The sequence below is a fragment of the Triticum urartu genome, chromosome 3 (genome assembly GCF_003073215.2).
Source record: "Triticum urartu cultivar G1812 chromosome 3, Tu2.1, whole genome shotgun sequence".
NCBI classification, from domain to species: Eukaryota; Viridiplantae; Streptophyta; class Magnoliopsida; order Poales; family Poaceae; genus Triticum; species Triticum urartu.
Window position 1 is genome coordinate 252,893,834 of NC_053024.1, and position 13,685 is coordinate 252,907,518.

General features: G+C 40.9%; 1 long non-coding RNA gene across 8 annotated transcripts; it reads left to right on the forward strand.

The window, feature by feature from the left end:
• Nucleotides 1–4,394: 4,394 nt before the first annotated feature.
• On the forward strand, nucleotides 4,395–9,152 carry LOC125543764. 8 transcript variants are annotated; one of them, XR_007298738.1, is made up of 4 exons: nucleotides 4,395–4,861; nucleotides 5,720–6,519; nucleotides 7,065–7,815; nucleotides 8,578–9,152. It is a non-coding gene; the product is annotated as an uncharacterized LOC125543764 (long non-coding RNA). The 8 variants fall into 8 exon arrangements; XR_007298739.1 differs by having other exon boundaries at nucleotides 8,620–9,150; XR_007298737.1 differs by lacking the exon at nucleotides 8,578–9,152 and adding an exon at nucleotides 8,260–8,457.
• Nucleotides 9,153–13,685: the final 4,533 nt, after the last annotated feature.

Consider the following 13,685-nt stretch of genomic DNA (forward strand, 5'->3'; position numbering starts at 1 on the left):
AAACATGAATTCTACCACGATCTCGAACAGGAAGGATAGAATCACATACGGTGCAGCGGGTGCAGCACCGCCGGCGTTGACGTTGTCGCCCATGTCTTCGAGGATGAGGTTGCCGAGGTCGGGGAAGAAGTCGTCGTTTGCGAAGTCGTCGCTGTCAGCAGTCGCGCGAGTGCGCTCCCCAAAAACCTGATCGCCCCTCTCCCGTACAGCATCGCGAGAGGCGGGGTTCCGGAGGCCTGCTGTCCCTTCTCGCAGTGCACGCCGGAAGGAGGGATGGAGAAGACTTGCTTAGCGGCGCAATGATCTGGAATGGTGGTGAGAAACCATACGAAGCGGCGGCAGCTAGGGTAGACATCTGCCTGACTATATAGTGCGGGCCGGGTAGGTCGTGGGAGTAAACCCCACGTCCGAGTCGTCACGATCCAAAAGAATCGGGAACGGTTCAGTAATTAACGCGTCCGTTAATTATTAATTAATGACTCATTGATTTTCCCATGCAGCAAAAATATAGACAACGTGCATAGCTCTGTCCTCGGCTCGGCTCAATCCCGCAACCCGCGGCGCGGCGCGGCATGTCGTGACGAGGCGAGGCGAGCGAGGAGGAGGAGCGCGCGTGTAGGTCTCCTCTTCTCATGCTCATACAAGTGGTAGAAGAGCTCACCATATAAAGAGGTGCAACTCTCTGAACTTCCGGGGTGGGACTAAACTTTAGCCTCACTCACTCCACTCATATGTGTGCATGAATGGGCCAAGAAAATTTCAGATTTTTAGTTGGGCTTTGGGCCAAAGGCCTACTAGCAAAATTCCAACACATAGGTCGGTTGTTGCCCCTGGAATCTACAGATTATTAACACTCAGATAAGATGAACACAAATAAACAACTATGACATGCAAATTAATCCTTCAGAAATAGCTCCCCGTACTTCATCTTCCATAACCCTGTTTCTTGTGTTCAAACACATGCAAATTAATCCTTCGGAATTGCATTACTCTGTTTCTATCTAAATAAACAAATATGCTTGGAAACTCGGAATCATCTGCATTTGTTTGCTGCTTATCCAAAAGAGGGGAGATATTATACCAGTTTTGCTAAAGCATATTATACATAGCATCATGAGTTGATTTAGTAATGAGACATCAGCTCGATCTTATCTACAATCAAAGTCCACTACTAACAGAGCACAACCTAAGTTTATTTTAAATTTTACTGCATGCGATTTCTCGTTTGACATATTCTCTTTTTGCCAACTCTAATGATAGAGATTAATGTATCAAATAAAAAGATAAATATTAGATTAATGTATCAAATAAAAAGATAAATATTTTGCTAATGCTCTTGTGAATACTGTGTGATTTTTTGCAAAACCTTTTGTTGTATGTGATTCTTTGCAAAACCTTTTGTTGTATCTTGAAGCGCTTTTCAGGTTTCACTAAAACCAGGACTGTGGTAGCCAATCAAGTCATGCACAAGAGAAACACTTTTAAATAGCTCTATATAAAGTTTGCTTCTGAAGATTGATCTCAAACAATTACCTTCAGATGCAATACTTCCCCTTGAGATGTAATATTTCACCTTACTATTCTTTTAGATATAGATGTGTAACTGTTCTATCGTCAAGAAATATATTGATTAGTCGCTGGTAATTTTTCCACTTTCCAGTTGGTCTTGGGCACTAAATTTGAAAAGAGTTTTCACCAATTTATGATTTCACCTGCACTGGTGTGATTGAAAAGTAGAGAATATGTATAGATGAAGCTGGATAGCTGGTATACTTCCAATTTCAGTACGTGCATATAGGTGAATAAGAGAGAGCTAATTAGCTAGTACAAACATAGAAGCAATCAACTGTACAATCACCTTTGCAGGTTGAGTTGCATCGAGCTCACGCCTTCTTCAAGTGTGACCCAGCGATCTCCCGCGACCTTCCGCGGCATCTCGCCACCGGCCACGGTCAGCCACAGCCCTGGGCACGCCGGAGGCGTGCGGAGCTAGCCGCGAGCCCGCGACGACCCCGCCTTCCCATCGGGCCAAGGCGATGGCCCGGGCGGCGCAGCGCCACGAGCGGAGCTAGCTTCCATGGACCCCATCTTGCCTCCAGTTAAGGCCACTACCCCACGCGGCGCAGCACGCCGGCCGGAGGCGGGCGGCACTACCCGTGACGGGCCCATCTTGCCGCCTTCCAAGCCCAGGGCCCGGACGTTCCAGCGCGCTGGACACGTGCAGCGCTAGCCGCGACAGCTCCCGTCTGGCCGCCGGCCACAACGCCGAGCAGCGGACCTCACCTTGTCATAATCCTCTTTCACGGAGCTCTAGAACGAGTGGCTATGGAGTGTGCAATAGCAGCAGTGTGGCCGGGATAAGGCAAGGCAAAAACATTTTCTGTAAATTAGGAAAAGGAATTGTGGTTGTTTGAATGGTGGGTTCCATCAGGATACGTGTTAGCCCCTGATTGGCCCTGCACAATACTGCGTGCTGGGAACCCAGCAGGAGAGCCGAACCTAAATATTGGACGGAGGGATTTTATGAGCTGCTAAAACTGTAGAGCGATGAGGACCTACAACTTTTCTATAAGACCTATGTACATGCAACCTCACGTACACGCTAAACATAACTAGCACTTGTGCGATCAGGTATATGCCTTCTAATCGAATTGCCATATTTTTGTCATCTTGTGATCTTTTTTTTGAGTGTGCATGTTTGCGAAACCTAGATTTTCTTGTTTGCAAGAGCCTCTTGTGACAGTCCGTTAGACTTAATTCACCTCCTGTCTCCTTAGAACAGGAGATGAAGCGGCTACTATATTAGTCAAAGGAGGGTATCACAAAGACACAATGACTTAAATGGCAAAGCGAACGCCTAAATGCTAATTATTTACGTTATGATGTTGCGCGTTTGATTTTGATACATGAAGTCTCCTGAATGCATAGCATATGTCCCATTAAATTTCCCATTCAGTCTGTTATGTGCATGATCGCTCACAATCGATATATCTCAAGCAAAAAATAATATCATTTTATCATTGGCACTTTGTTATTTTTATCCCGGTGCAACGCACGGGCATTTGTGCCAGTTATTATTAGACCAACTTTACCGCGCAACCCTATCCTGTCCGCCCCCCGTTCGTTTGGAGTAACGAGGTGGCCCAGCGCGCGGGAGCAAACGGACTTTTGTCCGTTTTGTGTCCGCTTTCGACTCATCCGTGGTTTAAGTTTGTGCCACTTTTGAGGTGAAACGGACACCACGCGGACGCACGGGCCGTCTGCGTGTGTCCTTCCCTGGCCCGCCCGTCGGTGGCACAGGGAGGGCCTTTTTCTATCCGCCCCTCCCTCCGACCGCACCCCCTCCACTCTTCCCCACTCTTTCTCTCGCTGCCGCCGCCGCCGAGCTACCCAACCACGGCCACCTGATTTACGCACCCGCCGGCCGGATTTGGGGCGGATCCGATCGGTCTTGAGCTCGCCCGGCTGTGGGAGGCCGGGCCGCGCCATGGATTGGCCGGGCACCTCGCGCGAAAGGCCCTGGCAGGACCGCAAGGCCACATGCAGGCAATGGCTCCTCCTCTAGCCGCTCGGATCTGCACCATCGGTGGTCCGCCGGCAGATACAGGAATGGCGGTCAGCCGGGCTCGGTGCTTTCCCAAAAACTCGTCGGTGCACCGTTGCCATTCATTAAGTGCGACCACTACCCAAGGATGGCCGTGCGCCGCGTGTCTACAACGCCGGAACATCCCGGATGGGTGTTCATCAAGTACTTAAATGATGGGGTATGTTCTCTTTTTAGCTTCGGTTTGTGCTATAGTTTTGACTAGCTATGCTAACTACAAATCTTTATTGTGTAGCATGGATGCAAGTTTTGGTATTGGGAAGAAGAGTACATCAATATATTGATAGAACAAAATTTAATACATGTTCGTGCACTTTTAGCAATCATAGAGGCTGTAGATGAGACAAGTGCACTTGTTGCTAGATTAGAGGCTAGACACGAGACTAGATGTGAGGAAGCAACATCGACTTCTGATTTGAAGAAGAAAGGAGGATGCCAGATCGAGCCTCCTCCATAGATCAACAATGAGTGCATCGAGAAGGCCCTAACCCAACTCAAGGAAGCAATTATGGAAGTTGGGTATCTTCTAAAATGTATTCTTATTGTTTTGTTTTTTTGTCTTGCTTTACTAGTCAAAATGTGATGATGTATTTTTCATGTATCGAAAATGAATGAAGAAAAGAAGTTAAGGACTTGCAAGGAAAAATATACGCGGACAGGATGCGGCCGGGATGCGTCCGCGTGCTGAGCGCACGATCACCGCATCTCAGGACAGGCCCGGACATGACTCTATCACCCTATCCAAACAGACAGAATCCAGACAAAACCGATGTGCGTTTGGGGCGCGTTGGAGTTGGCCTTGGGAGAGTCTCCTTCCACGCGCATCTCTTCACGCGGCAGGGTGAAAGCAACCCATCTCATTCCTTCCATCCACTCCCCAATGCCTCCTCCTCATCCCCAGCTGGCGGCTCGACCTCTCGCGCCCTCGCCGCCATCAACCTCTCGCGCCCTCACATGCCAGCCGCCGATCTCCCGCGCCCTCACCCGCCAGCAGCCGAAGTCGCTCTCCCCCACCGACCGCCGTGCTCGGGATTTATGGCTGCTCCTTTGCCTCGCCCATCTAGATCCGCCATCGCCTCCCTCCCTTGCTGATGTTCATCTTATCTATTTATGCAGGGGGGCTCGTCCTTCCGTGGTGCTCAGCCACCGTCCGATTTGGAGGGAGAATAGGAGACCCCAACGAAAACGAGCGTGCTAGCCGCGGACCCAAGGATGCGCGGTGATTGCGGCAGGTCCATGCTCCAGTTCTTCTGTTGGGTGAGCTTCTTCACCCTTTCATATAGAAATTTTGTTGTCTTTTTAAGTTTGTTGGGTACCTCAGCTAAGTTTCTGCAAAGTGGATTTTTGTTTATTACTGCTCAGGAGATGCTCTCGGATCTAGCTATATTCCTGGAAAAAAATTTGTTGGCTTTCTTAGTTTGTTTGGTACCTTGATCTTTCCTTGTCGAGAAGGGGATAGATTTGTCCTGGAGCTCCTTTTCTCTTTATAGAGGAGTCTTTTGTTCCTTTGCTTGATTGCAAGTGTCCTTAGTTGTTGTATGTATGGCAGTTGCAGCATCTTGCCAATTAGTCCCCACGAAAATTAATTTACCTCTCCATCTTTTTGTCTCATGGATATCGATGTGAGTACTGTAGGTAAATAAATGCTAGAGATTACCACCCTTGAGTAGTTTTCTCTAAACAGAAAATATATTATAGAGAAGAAAATTAGTCATGGATATTTTAATTGTGTAGATGTTTTGCTATGGTTCTAAATAGCGTCTGTACCAGTTACTTACAAAGCATAGTTCCATACTTTTGTTTGATTATCAGTATTGCTACATGGATAATAATCTTTTTTATTGCAAAGTACATACTACATCACATAAATCAGCAAATACATGCGACGCGGAAGCAGCGACAGTCATGTTCTCAAGTTTGAAAGCATGTAATATAAGAGCATGTATCTTAGTTATTTTGGCATTGCTATCCTTTACATTGTAGGGTGTTTTGCATAACAAAAGTGAGGTCTACATATGTAGATTTGCAAGTTAAATTCACCACACCTTTGAAACCTGTAGTTGTTTACTATTCTCTTCAATCTTTAAACTTCGTGCTTCATTCCTTTAATTTCAGAACTAGGAGGGTGCAGATAAATAAGAGTTGTTGGCAGCAGCAACCTACACATGTGGAAACAGTGGCTATGGCGGCTCAAAGGGAAGTTGTGGCTGCTAGATAGCAACTCACAACTTAGTGTCGGCTCAAAGTACATATAATCTATTTCTTCTTGGAGCTATCTACTATCATATTATGACTCGGTGCTAGCTGAAGCTTCTATTTTCTTGCCTTTTGTGGTGGTGATGATTCCTTCAACTGCAATAGTTTTTCTACATGCCATTGTAAGTGTAGGTTTTCTACACTTAAGCCTCTCGCATTGCAAAAAGCTACATTCCATTGTTTTTCTACGTGCCATTGTAAGTGTAGGTTTTCTACCGGCTTCAACATAGATAGTTAGCATGCGAGAGGCTTAACTGTAGCTTTTTGCGATGCTAGACATATTCAGTACTGAAAATCTAGACTGTTCTTTCCACTCTGTAACAACTTCTATGCTTGCGCCACCATGATATCAGTACAACATTTCCCTATAAAATTTTGTTAGTTGCATGTAAACTGAATTGATTTACCAGTAAAAATCTGGACAACTCATTCCAGTCGATAATAACCATTGTGGCATTACCATGATATGTCATGTATTTGCTCTGAGTCGTAGTATGTTGCAAAAAGTACAATAAGAGATAGAATGTATGCACTATGGCTAGCAGTAACATTTTTTTGACTTGTAGAACATTTGATCTATCTATATCTGCAGGCTATTCCTCATGTTGCAACCTTTTCCCGTAGAATCAAAAGGAATTAGATGGAAGAAATTGCAGGAGGTACTACTTCGTGTTCCATTTGTCTTACTTTTGGAGGCTTGTCTATATAGTCTTAGTGTCGGAGGTGTGTCAATAGTAGTATTAGCTTTGGAGGCTTGTCTATACTAGTCTTATTTTTTGGATTACGTTTCTTTCCACCTGCATCCTCTTCATAATGGATTACGTTTCTTTGTTATTGCCATGTGTTACTTTTTGTCATTACTGTGATCATCTGTGCTCTTAACAGTGGTTGTTCTTGCTTTATGTATGCCTTCTCAGTGCACTTTTATTAGTTCTAATACATTAATATAATATGCTCGGTTGACCATATTAATTATATATTTCACTTCACCGGGGCTGTTGGTCGAAGTGTTGGTTAAAATATTTTGGTGGCAGTGTATAAAACTAATTGTTGTACACCATTGTTAAGTGCGCTTTTGAGCTTTGAGTAGACAACTGTGGTCATAATTACTTTAAAGAATCGTTAGTATATATTACTGTCGGATTTCCATGTTCAGTTATTCACACTATATTATTGCTTGATTCTGATAGCTTGCTATTATTAGAGCAGGAAGGGTATTCCTGGTGTGACATTCAAAAGCAGTCAAAACGGCGAGGTTTAGAACGGAGGAGTTCTGTGGAATTATGGATAAAAAATTATCAATAACATGTCTGTCATTGCTCATGTCGACCATGGTATGTGACCGAGCGGTGACAGTTGTCTCTAATTATCAATTTTATATAGAGTCTTCTTGATTGATGATTTTGTAGCCTTCTCTTAGTTGTACCATATTAATTCTTAAAACTGGATCATTTAAAATTAGTTAGATTTAATGAGTTGTTTCACTGTTTTCAAATAAGTAGTTTAAGCCCTTATTGTGTTCTTGAGCCTATTCTTTCTGCCTTTTTATGATTGATTTATGCTCTCACAAGCTTAAATGTAACTATTGACATATGATCTCATGGCTCAAAGTCTTAGTTGTTGAATGTATTAAAATTTATAAGATCTGGAGTTTGCACTATATTTCATCCAGCGGTATTCCCAGTAACTGAATGTTAAGAGCACTGACGATCCCAGGTTGTACATTCAGGTACTGGGAAATGCTTTTATCTTGTAGGCCAGTTTTACATTTACTTTCTCAATAACGAGATGACCATGAACAAGGTATCAAGGTATTTTCCTTGGCATTATTAACGTTGTGTTCAGATTACTAAAAGAAGGATTGATAGCGGCATACCTTAACTCGACTGATGCTTTAACTGCTGCCTCTCTAAGCCTTGATTAGCCATGGAGATACTCAAGTTCCAAATCCCCAAGTGAGGCCATCCTTCTAAGATCCGTTCAACAGTTCATTAATTTGTTTGAAATATATATCTATATTCCAATATTGCTCAATCTCCAGCTGGCCTCTAGGTTATCAGATGAAATCCGGTTAAATTTTAGGGAGGTTGAGTAGGAGTGTTTGGAACTAAAGGCTTTGTTGTTGTTGTTTGAGTAGAAGTATCTCCCTTTTCCGTATAAATTTTGTTGCTATGAATAGTTGCATTGTTACGTCAGTGAAAACTTCCTGCGCGTACTATGTGTTCCTCTAGACTTGATTGAAAGTATACCTTATGTTATCCAGTTTCTCACTACACATGTTACCTTTGTTGCTGAATTTTGCCTATTGTTTATATATAGTAGACTCACATGATTACCTGATGACTCATTCACGCAAGAACTATTGTTAATTTTTTCCTTTTCTGCAATGATGGTCGTAGCCCTTTGATTCTACAAGCCGCAAAGGAGTGAAGTGTAGAAAATATGTCCATTGTCGTTGAATTGGTGGGATTGTCACCAAGTTAGTGCTGCAGATTGTTTCTATTTTAGAGCAAGAAGCCAAATCATGTAGTTCATTGTAAATCTTGAAAAACTTGTTTATTGTCACTTCTATATCTGTTATAAACTTTTTTTCGTGATGTGGTACTTGTCAATCTTGGTTTGCCCTTCCATTTCAAGTCTGCCCTTAAATTTAGCAGACCAAAAAGTCCTTGTTTCTTCAATTGGTTTATCGTTTCATGTTTGCACTTCTATTACAGTACAACATTTCATAAACATGGCATTGGGCATTGTTTGTCCAGTTCCCTTCAAAAAAGAAGAGATGGCTATAGAGAGTGGATCCTTCTAACATAACAGAGCAGAGGAGTGGGAACTATAAACATGCCTCACTGAAGAGATGAAAAATGTTGTGCAAGGCATTGGTTGTTAAGCTCCTTTTAAAAATGAAGGAATTATAGTGCATTTGACCTATAAAGGGGTTGTGAAGGACAAAATGCTATGGATTCAGAGTAGTGGGAGGGCACAGTTTACCAACGGTGCAAGGACAAAAAGCGTGACCTTGATTCCAAAGTTCCAGCTCACATAGCAGAATTGTATAGAGAGGATGCCTGCATTTTGAAAACTCTGTTATATAGTTTGAGGCTATGTTTCTTTCAATTTTCATTATTAAAAGGATCCTATTATTGCCAAATTGTCAATTATTTTCAAATAGCTCTTGGTTTGAAATGGGACCTTGTGCCATCTGGCACAATGTGTACTGTTATTATACATCTTATTATTGACAGCAAGCCTTCATTGTTTTTTATCAAGGACCTTCGGGTTAAATTTGTTACCCTATGGATTTCCTTTTCAACGCCCACATTAATTCAGCTGTTCCCTGCCATATGTCCTTGCAAAATAAAATTATTTTCATCGACAACATGGCTTTGGCGGGTCTCTGCGCTATTTGGTGCAACGGGTCAACTAGTTTTGTTTATTATGGCATGAATGTTTAGATTCGAAAAATTCAAGACGAAAGTTTAATATTGACATAAAAATAATAATACTTCAAGTATACTAATAAAGCAATCATGTCTTCTTAAAATAACATGGCAAAAGAAAGTTATCCCTACAAAATTATATAGTCTGGCTATGCTTTATCTTCATCACACAAAATATTTAAATCATGCACAACTCTGATGACAAGCCAAACAATTGTTTCATAATTTTGATGTTTTCAAACTTTTTCAATCTTCATGCAATACATGAGCGTGAGCCGCGTGAGCCATGGACATAACACTATAGGTGAAATAGAATGGTAGTTGTGGAGAAGACAAAAAGAAGAAGATAGTTTCACATCAACTAGGCGTATCAACGGGCTATGGAGATGCCCATCAATAGATATCAATGTGAGTGAGTAGGGATTGCCATGCAACGGATGCACTAGAGATATAAGTGTATGAAAGCTCAAAAAGAAACTAAGTGGGTGTGCATCCAGCTCGCTTGCTCACGAAGACCTAGGACATTTTGAGAAAGCCCATCATTGGAATATACAAGCCAAGTTCTATAATGAAAAATTCCCACTAGTATATGAAAGTGTCAACATAGGAGACACTCTATCATGAAGATCATGGTGCTACTTTGAAGCACAAGTGTGGAAAAAAGATAGTAGCATTGCCCATTCTCTCTTTTTCTCTTATTTTTTTATTTGGGCCTTTCTCTTTTGTTTATGGATTCTTTTTTCTTCTTTTTTTGTTTTTCGTCTGGGGTCTCATCCTGACTTGTGGGGGAATCATAGTCTCCATCATCCTTTCCTCAATGGGACAATGCTCTAATAATGATGATCATCACACTTTTATTTACTTACAACTCAAGAATTACAACTCGATACTTAGAACAAAATATGACTATGTGAATGCCTCCCGCGATGTACCGGGATGTGGAATGAATCAAGAGTGATATGTATGAAAGAATTATGAAGGTGGCTTTGCCACAAATATGATGTCAACTACATGATCATGCAAAGCAATATGACAATGATGAAGCGTGCCATAATAAACAGAATGGTGGAAAGTTACGTGACGATATATCTCGGAATGGCTATGGAAATGCCATAATAGGTATGTATGGTGGCTGTTTTGAGGAAGATAAATGGTGGGTTTATGGTACCGGCGAAAGTTGTGTGGTACTAGAGAGGCTAGTAATGGTGGAAGGGAGAGTGTGCGTATAATTCATGGACTCAACATTAGTCATAAAGAACTCACATACTTATTGCAAAAATCTATTAGTTATCGAAACAAAGTACTACGCGCATGCTCCTAGGGGGATAGATTGGTAGGAAAAGACCATCTCTCGTCCCCGACCGTCACTCATAAGAAAGACAATCAAAAAATAAATCATGCTCCGACTTCATCACATAACGGTTCACCATACGTGCATGCTACGGGAATCACAAACTTTAACACAAGTATCTCTCAAATTCACAACTACTCAAGTAGCATGACTCTAATATCACCATCTTCATATCTCAAAACAATCATAAGAAATCAAACTTCTTATAGTATTCAATGCACTTCATATGAAAGTTTTTATTATACCCATTTTGGATACCCATCATATTAGAACTAATTTTATAGCCAAAGCAAAATACCATGCTGTTCTAAAGGACTCTCAAAATAATATAAGTGAATCATGAGAAATCAATAATTTCTATAAAATAAAACCACCACCGTGCTCTAAAAAGATATAAGTGAAGCACTAGAGCAAAATTATCTAGCTCAAAAGATATAAGTGAAGCACATAGAGTATTCTAATAAATTCCGATTCATGCGTGTCTCTCCCAAAAGGTGTGTACAACAAGGATGATTGTGGTAACTAACAAGCAAATACTCAAATCATATAAGACGCTCCAAGCAAAACACATATCATGGGGTGAATAAAAATACAGCCTCAAGTAAAGTTACCGATAGACGAAGACGAAAAAGGGGATGCCTTCCGGGGCAGCCCCAAGCTTAGACTTTTGGTTGTCCATGAATTTTACCTTGGGTTGCCTTGGGAATCCCCAAGCTTAGGCTCTTGCCACTCCTTATTCCAAAATCCATCAAATCTTTACCCAAAAACTTGAAAACTTCACAACACAAAACTTCAACAGAAATCTCATGAGCTCCGTTAGTATAAGAAAATAAACCACCACTTTAAGGTATTGTAATGAACTCATTCTTTATTTATATTGGTGTTAAACCTAATGTATTCCAACTTCTCTATGGTTCATACCCCCCAATACTAGCCATTGATTCATCAAAATAAGCAAACAACACGTGAAAAACAGAATCTGTCAAAAACGGAATGGTCTGTAGCAATCCGGAGGTTACGAATACTTCTGTAACTCCAAAAATTCTAAACAATTAGGACGACCAGGATAATTTGTATATTGATCTACTGCAGTTGGAATTGGTATTTTATCGCTCTCTGGTGAAAAAATTATTTTCGTGAGCGCATACTTTATGTTTTTATCAGCAAGATCAAACAACAATCACCCAAGAAGATCCTAAAGGCTTTACTTGGCACAAACACTAACTAAAAAAATAAAAACACAATCATAATAGAAGCTATATGAATTATTTATTACTAAACAGGAACAAAAAGTAAAGAACAAAAATAAAATTGGGTTGCCTCCCAACAAGCGCTTTTCTTTAAAGCCATTAAGCTAGGCATCTATAATTTTAATGATGCTCACATGAAAGATAGCAATTGAAACACGAAGGAAGAATCATGAATAATATGAGAATCACATCTAAGTCTAACATACTTCCTATGCATAGGCATTATATAAGCAAACAAATTATTAAGACAAGCAAAAACTAGCATATACATGGAAGAAAAAAGAAACAATAGCAATCTCAACATGACGAGAGGTAATTTAGTGACACAAAAATTTATACAACCATATTTTACTCTCTCATAATAATTATAATCAAATTCAAAAATATAGCTATCACATAAAATTTTCTCTTCATGATCCACATGCATGCAAAGTTGACACTCTTCCGAAATAGTGGGATTATCATGAAATAAAGTCATGACCTCTCTGAACCCACTTTTATCAAAAACTTCATAAGATTGAACATTATCCCAATATGTGGTATCTAAAGTTGACACTCTTCCAAACCCACTTTCAATATTATTGCAAACAATATTATCAATCTCATATTCATCATGGGGCTTAAATAAATTTTCAAGATTGTAAGAAGAATCACCCCAATCATGATCATTGAAACAAGTAGTAGACATAGCAAAATTAGCATCCCCAAGCTTAGGGTTTTGCATATTATTAGCACAACTAATATTAATAGAATTTATAATAACTTCATTGCAATCATGCTTTTCATTCAAGGGGCTATCATGAATCACTTTATAATTTTCTTCTTTCAACACTTCATCAAAGTTTTCAGATTCACGAATTTCAAGCAAAACCTCATAAAGATAATCTAGTGCACTCAACTCACTAACAATTGGTTCATCATAATTGGATCTTTTAAAAAGATTAGCAAGTTGATGAGGATCCATGTCAATAGATTTACAGAAGGACAAACGAAACAAGGGCGAAGAAAAGGGCAAATCTTGTGAAGTGGGGGAGAGGAAAATGAGAGACGAATGGAAAATAATGTAATGCGAGGGAGAAGAGTTTATGGTGGGTACATGGTATGTCTTGACTTGGCGTAGATCTCCCCGGCAACGGCGCCAGAAATCCTTCTTGCTACCTCTTGAGCGTGCGTTGGTTTTCCCTTGAAGGGGAAAGGGTGATGCAACAAAGTAGCATAAGTATTTCCCTCAGTTTTTGAGAACCAAGGTATCGATCCAGTAGGAGACAACGCACAAGTCACATAGTACTTGCACAAACAATCAAGAACCTTGCAACCTACGCGATAAAGGGGTTGTCAATTCCTTCACGGCCACTCGCAAAAGTGAGATCTGATAGAGATAGTAAAATAAATATTTTTGGTATTTTTGTTCTATAGATTGGAAAGTAAAGATTGAAAATAGTAAACGAGATGCGATAAAAGAGATGCAATATAATAAGAAAGAGACATGGGGGCTATAGGTTTCACTAGTGGCTTCTCTCAAGGTAGCATGTATTACGGTGGGTGAACAAATTACTACCGAGCAATTGATAGAAAAGCGCATAGTTATGAGAATATCTAGGCAATGATCATGAATATAGGCATCACGTCTGTGTCAAGTAGATCGAAACGATTCTGCATCTACTACTATTACTCCACACATCGACCGCTATCCAGCATGCATCTAGAGTATTAAGTTCATAAGAACAGAGTAACGCATTAAGCAAGATGACATGATGTAGAGGGATAAACTCAAGCAATATGATATA